Source organism: Musca domestica, unplaced genomic scaffold, assembly GCF_030504385.1.
Source record: "Musca domestica strain aabys unplaced genomic scaffold, Musca_domestica.polishedcontigs.V.1.1 34, whole genome shotgun sequence".
Classification (NCBI taxonomy): domain Eukaryota; kingdom Metazoa; phylum Arthropoda; class Insecta; order Diptera; family Muscidae; genus Musca; species Musca domestica.
In genome coordinates this window covers 7,579,351-7,593,172 of record NW_026712313.1, presented here as the reverse complement: position 1 = coordinate 7,593,172, position 13,822 = coordinate 7,579,351, and the positions used below count along the sequence as shown (strand labels likewise).

The 13,822-nt window shown below is 33.6% G+C and overlaps 1 protein-coding gene across 3 annotated transcripts in view; it reads right to left on the bottom strand.

Annotated features, from left to right (window-relative positions):
* The window catches only part of LOC109614308 (uncharacterized), a 300,749-nt gene that overhangs the window by 22,993 nt on the left and 263,934 nt on the right, over positions 1 to 13,822 (bottom strand). For 2 of the 3 annotated variants that reach the window (XM_059125578.1, XM_059125577.1), the window contains exon 2: positions 4,695 to 5,052. The exons of the other annotated variant lie outside the window; for it this stretch is intronic. The gene's annotated coding sequence lies outside the window, so the exon portion shown is untranslated. The remainder of the gene's footprint in view (positions 1 to 4,694; positions 5,053 to 13,822) is intronic. 3 annotated transcript variants of the gene reach the window in all.

The window sequence follows — 13,822 nt, the reverse complement described above, 5'->3', positions numbered from 1 at the left end:
TTTTAAACATATATTTTAAAGAATAAAAATGGATGTGATTTCCCAACTGCTTCAGTTCGAAAATATTTTACTTATTTATTATTATTATTATTATTATTTTTTTTTTTGAATTTTTATTCGGTTTTTCCGAGTTGTAACACAAAACTTCCCTTTCGATATGAGATGTCAAAAGAGATTTCCTTATTGATCTCAGAACAATCGCATGTAAAGATCTGTAGATCTGGCTACTCGGACATGTTGTATTTAAGTCTCTAGAGTATAAGAACTGTTATTGAAAAAAATATGCAGGCAATCAAAGGATTGTATGAAATTGGAAAATCGGAAAATTAAAGACTATAAAATTTGCTGGCATTTCCCAGCTACTTCAGTTCAAGCACACCTCAAATATCTCTGATAAAATACCGTATCAAATACAAAATTATCAATGACCAGAGGCTTTAAAAAAATCACAAAATCGAATCTAATTTATTTATTAATTTAAAAAGCAAATATCAAAAAACTATTAACACCCTTTCTAGACATATTTCAAATTCGGTTCGTTATTCACAAAAAAAAAAAAAAAAAAAAAAAAATTAAACAAATTATTTTTATATATTTTTTCGACATTTTCAACATTTATATATATAAAAAAAGTGTTATAGAAATTAAATGATCCATCCATTTATTAAGTCAAACATCGAGACAAACATAAGTAATCAACTAAATTGTCGTTTTTTGTTTTTCGTTCAACCAACCGCTCGACCAACATCCATCCAACCATCCAACCAACCATCAGGCAGCAACATCAAGAGAGTGAGACGTTTTCATTCGTCCATCATAAATCATAAAATACGATAATAACATAATTGACTCAGTTCTGTTGTTTTTTTGTTTTATCGTCTTCTCTCCGACCATCCATCCATCCGGCTGTTGGGGCCATTTCTCAGCCAACTGTCTGTCTGTCTGTCTGGTCGGTCGGTTTATTTTTATAAACGAAATCATATAATTAAAGGTGTTATTTTAAATTATGCAAAGAGTTAATTTATTTCCTCATGGAATTTTAGAAATCTTAAATGTCAGCTGGCAAAATTGCGCCAAGAGTTGTTGTTTTTATTTTCTTTTTCTTAATTACAATTTTACGCTTTTTTAATTAAACAAAATTTATAAAAATGTAGCAAATTTTTGTTGCCCTTTCAGATCTATGTTTGTTTTGTGTGAGAACTGAAATAAATCAAAAATGTGTTACAATTTCGAATTAAAATTTAATTACTATAATTACAAGGCGCAGGATTCCCATTTGGTCTGGGGGACTTGCAATTAAAAGCTCATAATACAGTATGAAATTTTGCACAACATTAAGATTGAATACCGAGAAGCTGGCACATATGTTGATGACGCTAAGTACTTTGGGTAGATATTTGACGAAACGATTTTTGTAGAAAATGTTGAAGAATTTATTTATATAGCAGCAGGAAACTATTTTTTCCTGCCTCACATTTAGGTATCAGCTGTGTCGTGGTCACAGCTTGTTTACATTTTTTTGAATGCCTAAAAGTATGCATCATACAAAATAACGATATATTCATATCGATAGAGTAGTATTATGTTATTGATTTCAATATAACTAGGATGGTCCTCAAATGGAACCACCAAGGATTACGAAATAGAGGTCGTCCAAAAAACCACCGGGAACAAAGACAAAACAATCTTATGTGAGAAGCCTTAACATATTTCAAAAAGTTGAGGATAAAGCTTTGAAATTAAATAGAGTTGGGTGACACTAAGAATCATGGGTGATGTCGGTCCAATTTTTGTTATATCCCATATAAAAATTTAAACTGCGATATCAACTAGTTTTTACGTTTTAATCGTAATTTCAATTTAATTTCAAAAAAAATTAATAATTTTTTACCCCTTGCAAAGAACGATCGATGTAGGTTCACGTTTTGGTATTGTCTTTTTACAAAGATATCCCTGATTTTTGTTATGTCTAGCGGCTCTGCGGTGATTCAAAATAGCTTTGGCTGAAAATGTGTTTTCTTCGAAGAATACCTTATAACAGAAAGTTTTTAATATAAGTATGGTATTAAGGACCCCTAAAATAATCCTTTATTAATAAAGGTCAGACCATTAAAAGTTGGACGGAGAATTTAATACCCTTTGGTCAAAAGACCTAGACCTAATTCAAATAATTCCACTTATAATTTTTCACCACCATACCGATTGGGTTGGATTCGTGGACTTGGGTGGAACAGTTATATGGGGGGTATTATAATGGGTGACTTTTTGGTTTGGTTCAAATAGCTCAATCACGTTTCGTTCCATTTTTGGCTCAATGGGTACGTAAATAAGCGGAATTGTCGATTTTGGAGTGATGTTAGACAGAAGCATTGCAAAATGCAGAAAAAGTCACAGTTTGGTGCCGATTATGGGCCGGTGGCATCATTGGACCGAACTTTTTCAAATATGCTGAGAATCGTAATGTAACTGTAAATGGTGAGCGCTACCGTGAGATGATATCCCACTTTTTTTTCCCCAAAATGCAAGAGCTTTACAACAGACTTAGAACAGACTGTGATACATGCCTCACATATAGACATATTGAGAGGCGTGTTCGACGTTCAGAACCTTTAGACTATTTTGTGGGGTTACGTTAAAGCTTATGACTACACGAGCCCTCTTCGATTGACGCATTAGAAGACAACATTAAAACATTTACTCGTAAGGTAAATAATCAGCAAATAATTCAATTCCATTTTATGGGACGCACTATTAAATCCTATAAAGATTTCTTGGATTTTTCTGAATTTTATGGTAGGACTATACAAAAAACTTTCAAATAACTTTTAAACAATTAACCTTTGGTTCAATGAGAACCGATTTGGTAGAAAATTAAGGTTGGAACATTCCAAATTCTGAATATTGGGGGTACCGCTATATAATTCTCATTAACAATATTCTACAGGGCCTAACACATAGAAGTTAGTTATTGATTTGGTAAACGAGTAAAAAAGTTGTAAGTTCGGTCAGGCCGAACCTTGAATACCCTCCACGAACTGGAATGAATTTGGAAATTTTCAAAAAAATAAAATCCGTCAAAAATTCTGGTAAAATGCTAAAAGTACCGACTATAGCCGTTATATTGGGGTTTATACGAAGACGTTGACCTGCATAGGTAAATTTTATCATATGTCATTACAATATTCAAATACGAAACTTGAAAAAAAAAATCCGGTAAAAAATGTAGCTAAAATCATAAAAAATGCCGATTATAGGGAGGTACCGTTATATCGGAGCTATACATAGACCTGGACATGCATATACAATTTTTTGTCACAGGATGTAGTACTTATTACGAACTTCAAATACGAAATCTCAAACAATTTCGGTGAATATTGTACCTAAAAAATATATACCAAATATATGGAAGTACTGATATATGGGGCATATACGAAGACCTGGACCTGAATAGACAATTTTCTGTCATACAATTTTTTGTCAAAGGCTGTAGTACCCATTACGAATTCTAAATACGATGTTTGAAACAACTCCAGTAAATAATGTCCCTAAACTCGTCAAAATATCGGAGGGTGCCGTTGTATGTGGGCTATACAAAATCGTGGAACTATATAGACATTTCTCTTCCAGGGAGTAATGTGCTAAAAAAAATTTTTAGTATGAATTTTTCAATGGAATTGTCTAAAAATTAGGTACCGTTATATGGGGGATATACGATATCGTGGACTTACATAGACAATACTCTTTCAGGGGGTAAAGTACTCAGAAGGAACTCCTTTTGTGGATTTTCAGACAATTTCATTGAACTATTTGGCTACAATCATCCAAGTACCGAATATCAGGGGCTACCGTTATATAGGAGCTATACGATATCGTGGACCGATATAACTCATCTTCGAACTTGACCTGCCTGCAGATAAAATAATGATCTGTGCAAAATTTTAGCTTCCGATCTTTATTTGATTAAGGCAGGCGTGCAGACATTTTAAAATATTCCGAACTCCATATAAGTTTGATAATAACATTACCAAGTTTGGATAGTTATCGTGCGTACTAACCAGACAGACAGACGTACGTACGGACACGCCTAGATCGATTCCCAATCTTCTGAAATGGATTTGGTCCGTTATTTCGATATATTATTTAGCCGTAACTGATAAAAAAAAACTCAATTTTCCGTATAATGCGTGAATGATAACCATTTCGGTAGTGGGAAAAGAAGCCCCAGTGCCGCCTACCGCTTACGTCCCGGGTCTGTGGTAATCACACAAAATTTTAAATTTGAATCGACAAAAAACGGATAACAAAAATTGGGTTGGCGGTGGGAAAACGCTACTCAAATAAAAGTTTCGAGAAGCTAATCAGTTTTGAATTTTCCGAATTTCTAACCGAAGGGTACTTTATTTCTCGAGAGTCTTCATTAAAGCCTCTCACACTTGTTTCAAATAAAAATCCATATAATTTTGTGTTGCGACATCTCAGACGGCAGCAATATGCCCTTTCAACATTTAGAAAATCTTCAAAGTTCGGGGGCACAAATAGATGTTAGATTGGAGAAATTACTTATAACCGAAATGTTTTTTAAGGGCCCCGCACTTTGAAGATTTCTACAACAAATTAAATAAAATTATGCTATTCAATATGAACCCTATAGTATATTCTAAAAAAAGTTTCAAAGCACTTATTTCCCAACTTACCACATCAAAAGTGAAAATCCGTTTATTTAAATGTTATAATAATCCTTGAACTGGTATTTATAGATATTGTAGGTTTTTTTTTTGTCGTTTTATTTTAATACACAAAAATTTTTTTATTTCGTTTTTATATATATTTTTTCTGCTTGGTTTTTAATTTTCACAAATTTCATTTATTTTTTTGTCGTTTTTTGTTTTTTTTTTCATTAAAGAATGGTTCACATTCTATTTGGTATTTTAGTATATTCACTATCTATCTATGATTCGTCGAAGTCGAACAAATTCATTTTAATTCAATTTAATCCAATTATTTGTTTTCTGTCGTTTTTTATTCGTTTTCAATTCGGTGACACTGGAATAACTGCAAAAAAATAGAAAAGGTTGATTTGAAATTTTAGTTTTAGTATAATTTGTATTTATTTGTAAAGAATTTTTGGAAAAAATTTGTTTTTTTTTATTTTGTCGTTTAATTTGGTTAAGGTATTTCTCTGGATATTTTTCGTTGTAAATTTTTTTTATTTTATAAACTTGATTTTTTGTATAATTTAGTTAAGGTATTTCTCTTGAATTTTTGTCGTAGGTTTTTTTATTTTATAAATTTGTTTCTTTTTATATATTTTTTTTTTTAATTTAGTTAAAGAATTCTCCTTTAATTTTTGTCTTCAATTCATTTTTTTGAACAACTTCAATGAGTGTGTTTGTTTGGACATTTATGTGTATCTTATTTATTCATTTTTTTAGTGTTATATTTTATTAGAATCTTCAACATTTATTCTTCAGGCCAATCATATATCATTTATTACTTTTGTTTTCTTTCAAATGTTGGTTTTTAATTGACACCTTTTCATTTTTTGGTGTATTTTCAATTGGATTATTTTTTTGGAAAATATTTTTATCTCCAGTTCATTTGTTTATTTTAATTTGTTGAAATGTGAAATTGAAAATGTTTTAATAAGAGTACAGGGTGAGATGAAAAAACTGCAACCAACTGCAGGATATGTTGGGAATTTTGGAAATACTTATTTGTTCAAAATTTTACTATAGCTGGAACACTTTGGTTTAGTGCTTGAAATCTGAAATTTTGTCTTAGGATCGATGTTCATGTGAAGCCTGGACATATACAGGGTGAAATATAAAAGCTGCAACCAACTTCAGACTGTTGTCATTTCTAAGCCACTCGTCCGACAGCTGTTAAAATTATTCCAGTGATAGCTCATTACATTGTTTGCAAGTGTGAGTCGGGCGAGGCCGACTTTATGATACCACTTTGCTAGTTTAGTAGAGCTCCACATAACAATTAAAAGTTTTTATGGGAGAATTCGATCATACACGCTACATTATAACTTAAAGTTCAAAGGACTAAATATAAAAATATTACGGCTGTTGGTAACAAATACAACAAATCGGATGAACAATATATATGGGAGCTATAGCTATATCTAAACCGATCTTTACCAAATTTGGCATCCTAGCTTCTAGACGCAATTCGGACGTGTGTACCAAATTCCATTCTGTTTGGGCAAATATTAGACGTTTTGTGCACAATCCAAGGTAAATCGGACGAAGTTAGTATTTGATAAATTTCCCCAAATATTGTTGTTACAGAGTGCATATTACGGCTGCGGAGGACAAAACTAACAAATCGGAAGAACAATATATATGGGAGCTACAGCTATATCTGAACCGATTTCGATCAAATTTGGTATACTTATTTTCAGGCCTAATTTGGTTGTATGTGCAAAATTCCATACTATTCGGGCTGATATTACACGTTTGGTGCAACATAAAAGGCAAATCGGACGAAAATATATATGGAAGCTATATCTAAATTTCTTACCGATTATCTCCAATTTCAATAGGGTTCGTCCTTGGGCCAAACAAATGATTTGTGCAAAATTTCACCTGGATCGGGCAATAAATGCGAACTGTACTTTGTTTATAAAAATACATGGACAAACGGACAGACGGACATGCATAAATCGACTCAGAATGTGATTTTATGCGATCATCAAAAGGAACTATGGATCTATCTCATTTCCTTCTGCCTGTTACAAACAAATGCACAAAGACATAATACTCTGATCACCTTGTGGTGTAGGGTATAAAAATGAGCTCGGGATAAAGCCATTAAAATTCAAAAAAAGTGCAAGAACTTACACCGCAACTGCAAGAAAATAGACTCAAAAGAGCTAAAGAGTTGCTTCACTTGGTCGAAAGTGGTGAACTATCGAATTTGGTTTTCTCCGATGAGAAAAACATTCGTTGTCCAGCAGTTAATAAACAAACAAAACGATCGAGTTTACTTGCCAAAGAGGTCGGTCAGCTGAAAATTTACACCTTCGGTTGGCCACCAAAATTCAAGCGCCGGCCATGGTGATGGTGTGGGCCGCCATAACAGCCGATGGTCGCTTCCCGCTCGTATAAATCGACCGTGGCATCAGAATAAATACCGAATATTATGGCGAAAATATTCTGGAGGGTGTATTAAAGCCTTGGGCAGGCAAACATTTTGGCCGCAGACCTTCGACATTCTAACAGGACTTAGCACGAATGGTTACAAAATGAGGTTCCTCGCTTCATTTTCAGCGCACAATGGCCACCAAAATTTTCGGATACCAATCCGTTGGACAATTGTGTCTGCAGTATTTTTTGGAAAGCAAGGTTGGCACTAAATAATACTAAAGCGTCGATCACCTTAAGCGAGCGTTTCGCCGGGAATGGGCCAAAATACCGCAGAGTAACATTCGGGCAGCGTGTGACAGTTTCATTGGACGTTTCAAGGCCATAATTCGTGCCAAAGGTGACCAATTCGGACAAATCTTAACTTATTCTAAAATTTGATGCTATTTTCGAAATTTTTTGCTTTTATTCAACAAAATTTAAAAAATAAAAAATTATTGCTTTTGACTTTGTTGCAGTTTTTTTTCTATCTCACCCTGTATGTATGATTGTATGTGTGTGTGCGTGAAATTTGTTGAAAATATTTGTTATTATTTATTATTATTATTAAGATATCACACATTACTCTCTCACACTTATTAAGCCACTTGTGAGAATAAAACCCGAAATTTGTTTATTTTTCCTATTTTTGTATTTGCCATTTTTTTTTTCGTTTTTTGATATTAGCTCAAAAGAAAAGAAAATAAACACACTTCGGTATCGAAGCATCATCTTAACATCCAGGAAACTTATATCGTGTTTAGATTTGTTTATTTTTCGTAGCTTTTTTCTGTTGTTGTTGTTTTGCTGTTCTACTTCTTCTAATGAGCAATAATATCCAGCCTACGGCCATCGATTCCTAATAAAGGTAATACGAGTTGCCTTATATGAGTGTGAATGTATGTGTGAGTATATATAGCATTTATATTTCTATTTAAAATACAAGTAATTATTTTCTGAACAAAAGTTGTCGTTGTTGGTGTGTGTGTGTGTGTGTGTGCGATACGGCATTTGTTTCTTAAAATAACCAAGAGTTATAAATAAATTGAGGTAGCGAGATGCATAATTAAAGGTCGAACAATAAAATAATTAAAATAACAAATAACTGTAAGTGTGCCTACTTTTAGAACTAATACACGGAGCAACACAAATAAATATTTACAGGATAATCGAGAAAATTATAAAAGTACAGCTAAGAATAGAAGACACATTTATAGGCGTTTTGAAAGCTTACATCGTAAAGTAAACCTAAATACCGGCAGAGAGCTACACCCTCCTCGAAAAATGTTTATATTTACGGACAAAGTCTCCTTATAATCCTTTGAATACCTTCCACCATTTGGAACGAATTTGGAAATTTTCGAAAAATAAAATCCTTAAAAAATTCTGTTAAAATTCTTAAAAAAATTTAGCCGTTATATTGGGTTCTGTACGACGTGAAGCTACATAGGCATCGTTTGTCATAAGCCACTACCATGTTCACATTCGAAACATGAAATAAACAGTGAATAATGTAGCTAAAATCATCACAATATCGTATATAGGGAGGTACCGTTATATCGGAGCTGTGCGAAGACCTGGACCAGCATAGACAATTTTCTGTCACAGGCTATAGCATCCATTACGAACGTCAAATACGACATCTCAAATAATTTCGGTGGGTATTGTACCTAAGCTCGTCAAAATACCGAATATAGGGAGGTACTGATATATGGGGCCTATACGAAGACCTGGACCTGCATAGACAATTTTCAGTCACAGACTGTAGTTCCCATTACGAACTCTACAGTCTGTAGTACCCATTATGAATCTCAAATACCAAATTTGAAACAATTCCGGTGAATAATGTCGTTAAAATCATCAAAATACCGAATATCGGGGGGTACCGTTATATGGGGGCTATATGAAAATGTGGACCTACATGGCCCCTTTACGAACTTAATCTGCCTACTGGAAAAATAAACACGTGTGCAAAATTTTAGCCTCCTATCTCAATTTGTTCGAAAGATAGCGTGATTACAACAGAAAGACTGACAGACAGACACACAGACACACAGGCAGACAGACGGTCATAGCTAAATCGACTTAGAATTTTACATTGATCAAGAATATATATACTTTGTTGGGTCTGACATGATTATTTCGAGGAGTTACAAACGGAATGACAAAGTTAATATACCCTCCATAGTATGGTTGAGGGTATAAAAAGTTAAAAAGTATCAGACGGTTTTGCCAAAACATGTGTACTTTCTGCCAATGTATTTTCTTTACTGCAATGATAAATAGAAAATCGAACATTTATATTCACTTCTAACAAAAATTCGATATTCATCTCAGGTTTCGGGTAGAGAGAACTTGCTATATCTAGCAAGTTGTAAAGAATCGCTGATTTGTTTCGCAAGTTATGACTGATAAAGGTACCATCTTTATTACAGATTTTGGGTTGATGGAAATATGGAGATGTACCAAGTCTAAATGAAATCAGAGGTTAATTTCGCGTTTTCTAGGAATATCCATGAAATAAAAAGTCTGACCTTTTGTGTGGGAGGTGCCAGAAGGATTGGACCGTTATATTCCATCTTCACACTAGATCTTGTGTTAGTAGAAATAATGGGATGTGAAATGAAATTGAAAAAAATCGGATACTTAATTCGGATTTTATAATCGTTTTGCTTATTCAAAACTTTGACCCTTAGTGGGGGAGGTATCAGAAGGAATGGTCCGATCCCTACCACCTTTATAACAGATCTTGCGTTGATAGAAATATTAAGATGTACCAAGTCTAAATGAAATCGGATGGTAATTTCGCGTTTTAGAAGTATCATCGCTGTTCAATATTTTGAGCCTATATAGGAGAGGCATCACATGGAGTAGACCGATATATTCCCACCAGATCTTGGGATAATAGGAAGTGTACCGATATTACTCATCTCCGAACTCGATCTAAATTTGATAATAATATTACGATGTACCATGTTGGGACCAGCACCAGCCTGACGGAAAGACGGACGGACGTACATTGCTAGATCGACTCCAAATATCCTGAAACGTTATTTCGACAAGGCACGTTTCAAATAAAAAATGCTAAAATATTGACTAATTTTTTCATCATTTTTTCCTTTGCTTTTTTTAGTTGATACATGAAAGCGACATAAAATTTCATTTTAGGCATAAATTTCGAAATTTTTGTTTGAAAAGTCATTTTTAATTTATAACAAATTTAGCACTTTTCCGAATCTGCAGCCAATTTTCCCTTATGCAACAGCCAGTCGGGAGTGTGAAAAATTCCAAGTGAATTCTATAATACTTGGTGGGAAGATCAAAATTCCAAAAGAGTTCCAGATTCTCAGGCAAAACTTTTTTAAAACCTTGACATAGCACCAACCACGGCATAGGGACCCAAATATTTTGAACTATATGTCGCTAAAATTACTATAGAGTTTTCAAATTTGAAAAAATATAAATTCGATGCCCATTACGAACTCCAAACACCAAGTTTGACATTAAAAACCGAATATAGGACGGTACAAGGACGATACGAAGACGTTGAACTATGTGGCCCATTTTTAATACCAAAAATTCTGCAGACCTAAAATATATATGAGTAAATATTTTATTTTTTTCGGAAGCTAGATTGATTACCACGAAATAGAATTTTAGGCTTATCAAGAATATATATACTTTGTGGGATATAAGATGTATATATTTTTTATACCCTCCTACTAAGGTGGTTATAAAAAAGGTCATGTCCCTGCGCTTTTTACGATAGCTCCTCAGTATTAAATCAATTTTTAGGGTGTAGTAACCCTGTATAACGTTTTCAGTATAGTTAGGTTTGGTTTAGGCCTTGTATAAAGACATTCTCTGATTTAAGTTATTTCGAGGGGTTTTGTAATGCCCTTATCAAAAAAAATCATAGTTTTCCACCCGAGCCAACTCTTACCCCATATTGAACATTTTGACTACCCCTCTCATTTTTCAAACAGGAGAAACCGAAAGCGCTCCCACATAAAGGAAAAAGAGTGGAGAGTAAACAGCTTGTAATAGTCATACTCTTCGAGTACTCCCACTTGCGAGAACTTTTCACTTGCGAGTAAAATCAGAGCTTTGCAGAGAATATATGTGGAAAATGTCAATAAAATATTTCAAGAGCATTGAGAGTTCTTTTCAATAAAGGACCTTATAAAGTTTCGTCCAAAAAGGAAAAGAATCTTTAAAGGCTAGATAGTCTTAAGGAAGACATATGTAGAAGTTAGCCGATCGAGGAGGTGGTTCTTGCACAGTATCGTTGTTCAAAAAATTTAATTTTATAATTTATTTGGAGAAGTCTTACATATTTCCCTTCTCCAATAAAATATTAAGTCATAAAAACGGAAAATTTAAATAAATTTTTTAATCCCTACAAAATTGCCCAATAAAATCTGATCCAATGTTTTCCATTTTAACATGGTCTCCAATTACAAAGAATGGCTTCGAGGGGGAAACAAAATCAATAAAATATTTGAAGAGTATTTGAGTCAAGGCATTGAGAAAATTAATGGCATCAATTTCCCTTAAAGGCATTTTAAAGTGGTCTTAATTTCTCTCTCCGTCTCCCTCCCTCTCTTTCTCCCATTTCTCATTCCAATTGAAATGCATTTGGAAAAACAATCAAGCAAACCCAAAAGTCTCGCACTCAAATTGATGAACTCTAATTTCATTTCAATAAACGAGAAAATGAAAAAAAATACAAAATTCTAAATCCATAAAGGGCGTCACTTGAAATTTTGAAAAATGATTACAGAGACCGCAACGAATCAAAATAATACAACAAATAAATAAATATCAACAAAAGGAAAATCCAAATGATATGCTGCTACAATTTTTCGTTCTTGCTCTAAACAATAGGAAACTGCAAAGAGGAAAAATGTAATGTTGCCATTCGTTTTTCTTTCTCCCTTTTGTGTGTTGGAATACGAAAAAGAAAATAAGGGTTGTTGAACCACAACAACAACAATAATCTCCACCATACTATTCCAAAACTCCAATGATATCTGAACTACATAAATATCTCGAACATTTAGTTTTGTGTGGCCCGCCCGGCAGCCACTTGGAAATCAAATATGCGGGTGTGCGGACGTAGAACAAATCCAAATACCAGACCAGACGCCAGACCTAATCGCATGGAAATGCTGCGGAGCAAAAAAAGAATTAACCCAATTCGAAGTGTGTTTTTAATTATTCATTTACTATTTCCCTTGCCCTCTGCCTCTCTGTTTTCTCCATTTGGAAATCAACCTAACTAATCAACTTGAAGCGAACGAATAAAGTTTATATCAAAAAGCGACCAGATGAGACAACAGCAGCATGCCACAAAAATGTCATGTTGTTTCGTTAAAAAAGTCGTAGTGATAGCTAATCCCTCTGTCAGTCATAAAATACGTTAATGTTCGTCATATTGAGAATTATTTTCAAATGACATTTTTAGTTTTGCGGGAAGAATTCTTAAGTGAGTTTGGCATTAAATATAGATTGGTTTGATTTGGAATTTCCATGAAAGCTTGGGATATTTTTTAGTATCAATTTTGTCTTATAATTTTGATATCCTAGATTTTTTTGTCAACCATAAATGTTGGCTTTCTGGTAATAAAAAAGTAATAATTAGAAAACAATTTAAAAAGTATCAGTGGGTTTTGCCGACAGATTTATACCCTCAGCCAATTTTCGATTATTTAAATATATTTTTACTTCTGTTATGAATATTCAAATTGTTGGCCTACTATGGAGTAGATTCCGAAGCAAGGGACCAAATTTGTCCATTTCGTATCGGACCTAAATAAATATGATATAAATATTGCGACTTGCAGGTTTGGACCTTAACTTTCTTTGAGATATGTGACAATTTTTAAAAAAATGTTGGAATGTGCCAGATATAGTCGGCTGAAGTATTCCATATAAATACTTAATCTAATACAGATAAAAATATTGGTATAGATAAAATTTTAAGAAAATCGAACATTTATATCCAATTTTATGGGAAAGGTTGATAGAAATATTTCAATATGACAGATATAAGTATTGAAAATTGTGACCCTTTCTGGGAGAGGAACCAGAAGGGGTTCGCAGATGTATATCATCTTCACAACCGATCTTGCGCTAGCAAAAATGCTTGAGTGTGAGAAATTTGAAGAGTGTTGAATGTTTATTTCGCCTTCATTGAAGGTTTTTTTCTAAATCTTGGACCCTGTGTGGGGAGGTACCAGAAGGAATGGTCTGATCTCTACAATTTCTATAACAGATCTTGTGTTGATAGACAAATTGAGATGTGCCGATTCTGAATGGAAACGGATGTTAATGTGAGCTTCATATACATTCAAAATTTTGACGTATTGTGAGGCGATACCAGGTGGAGTGGACCGATATATCCCATTTTTATAGCAGATCTAGAGTAAAAAGAAATAATCGGATGTGTAAAGCAAGAAGAGAACGGGATGCTTATTTCGGATTTGATGTGGGGGGTGGTATCAAAAGGAATGACCCGATCTCTACCATCTTCATAACCAATGTTGTGTTGATAAAAATATTGAAATGTGTCAAGTCTGAATGGAATCAGATCTTAATTTCGTGTTTTATGAGTTTCATGGATATTCTAAATTTTGACCCTTTTTTGGGGAGGTACCAGGAGGAGTGAAACGGTATATCCCATCTTTACA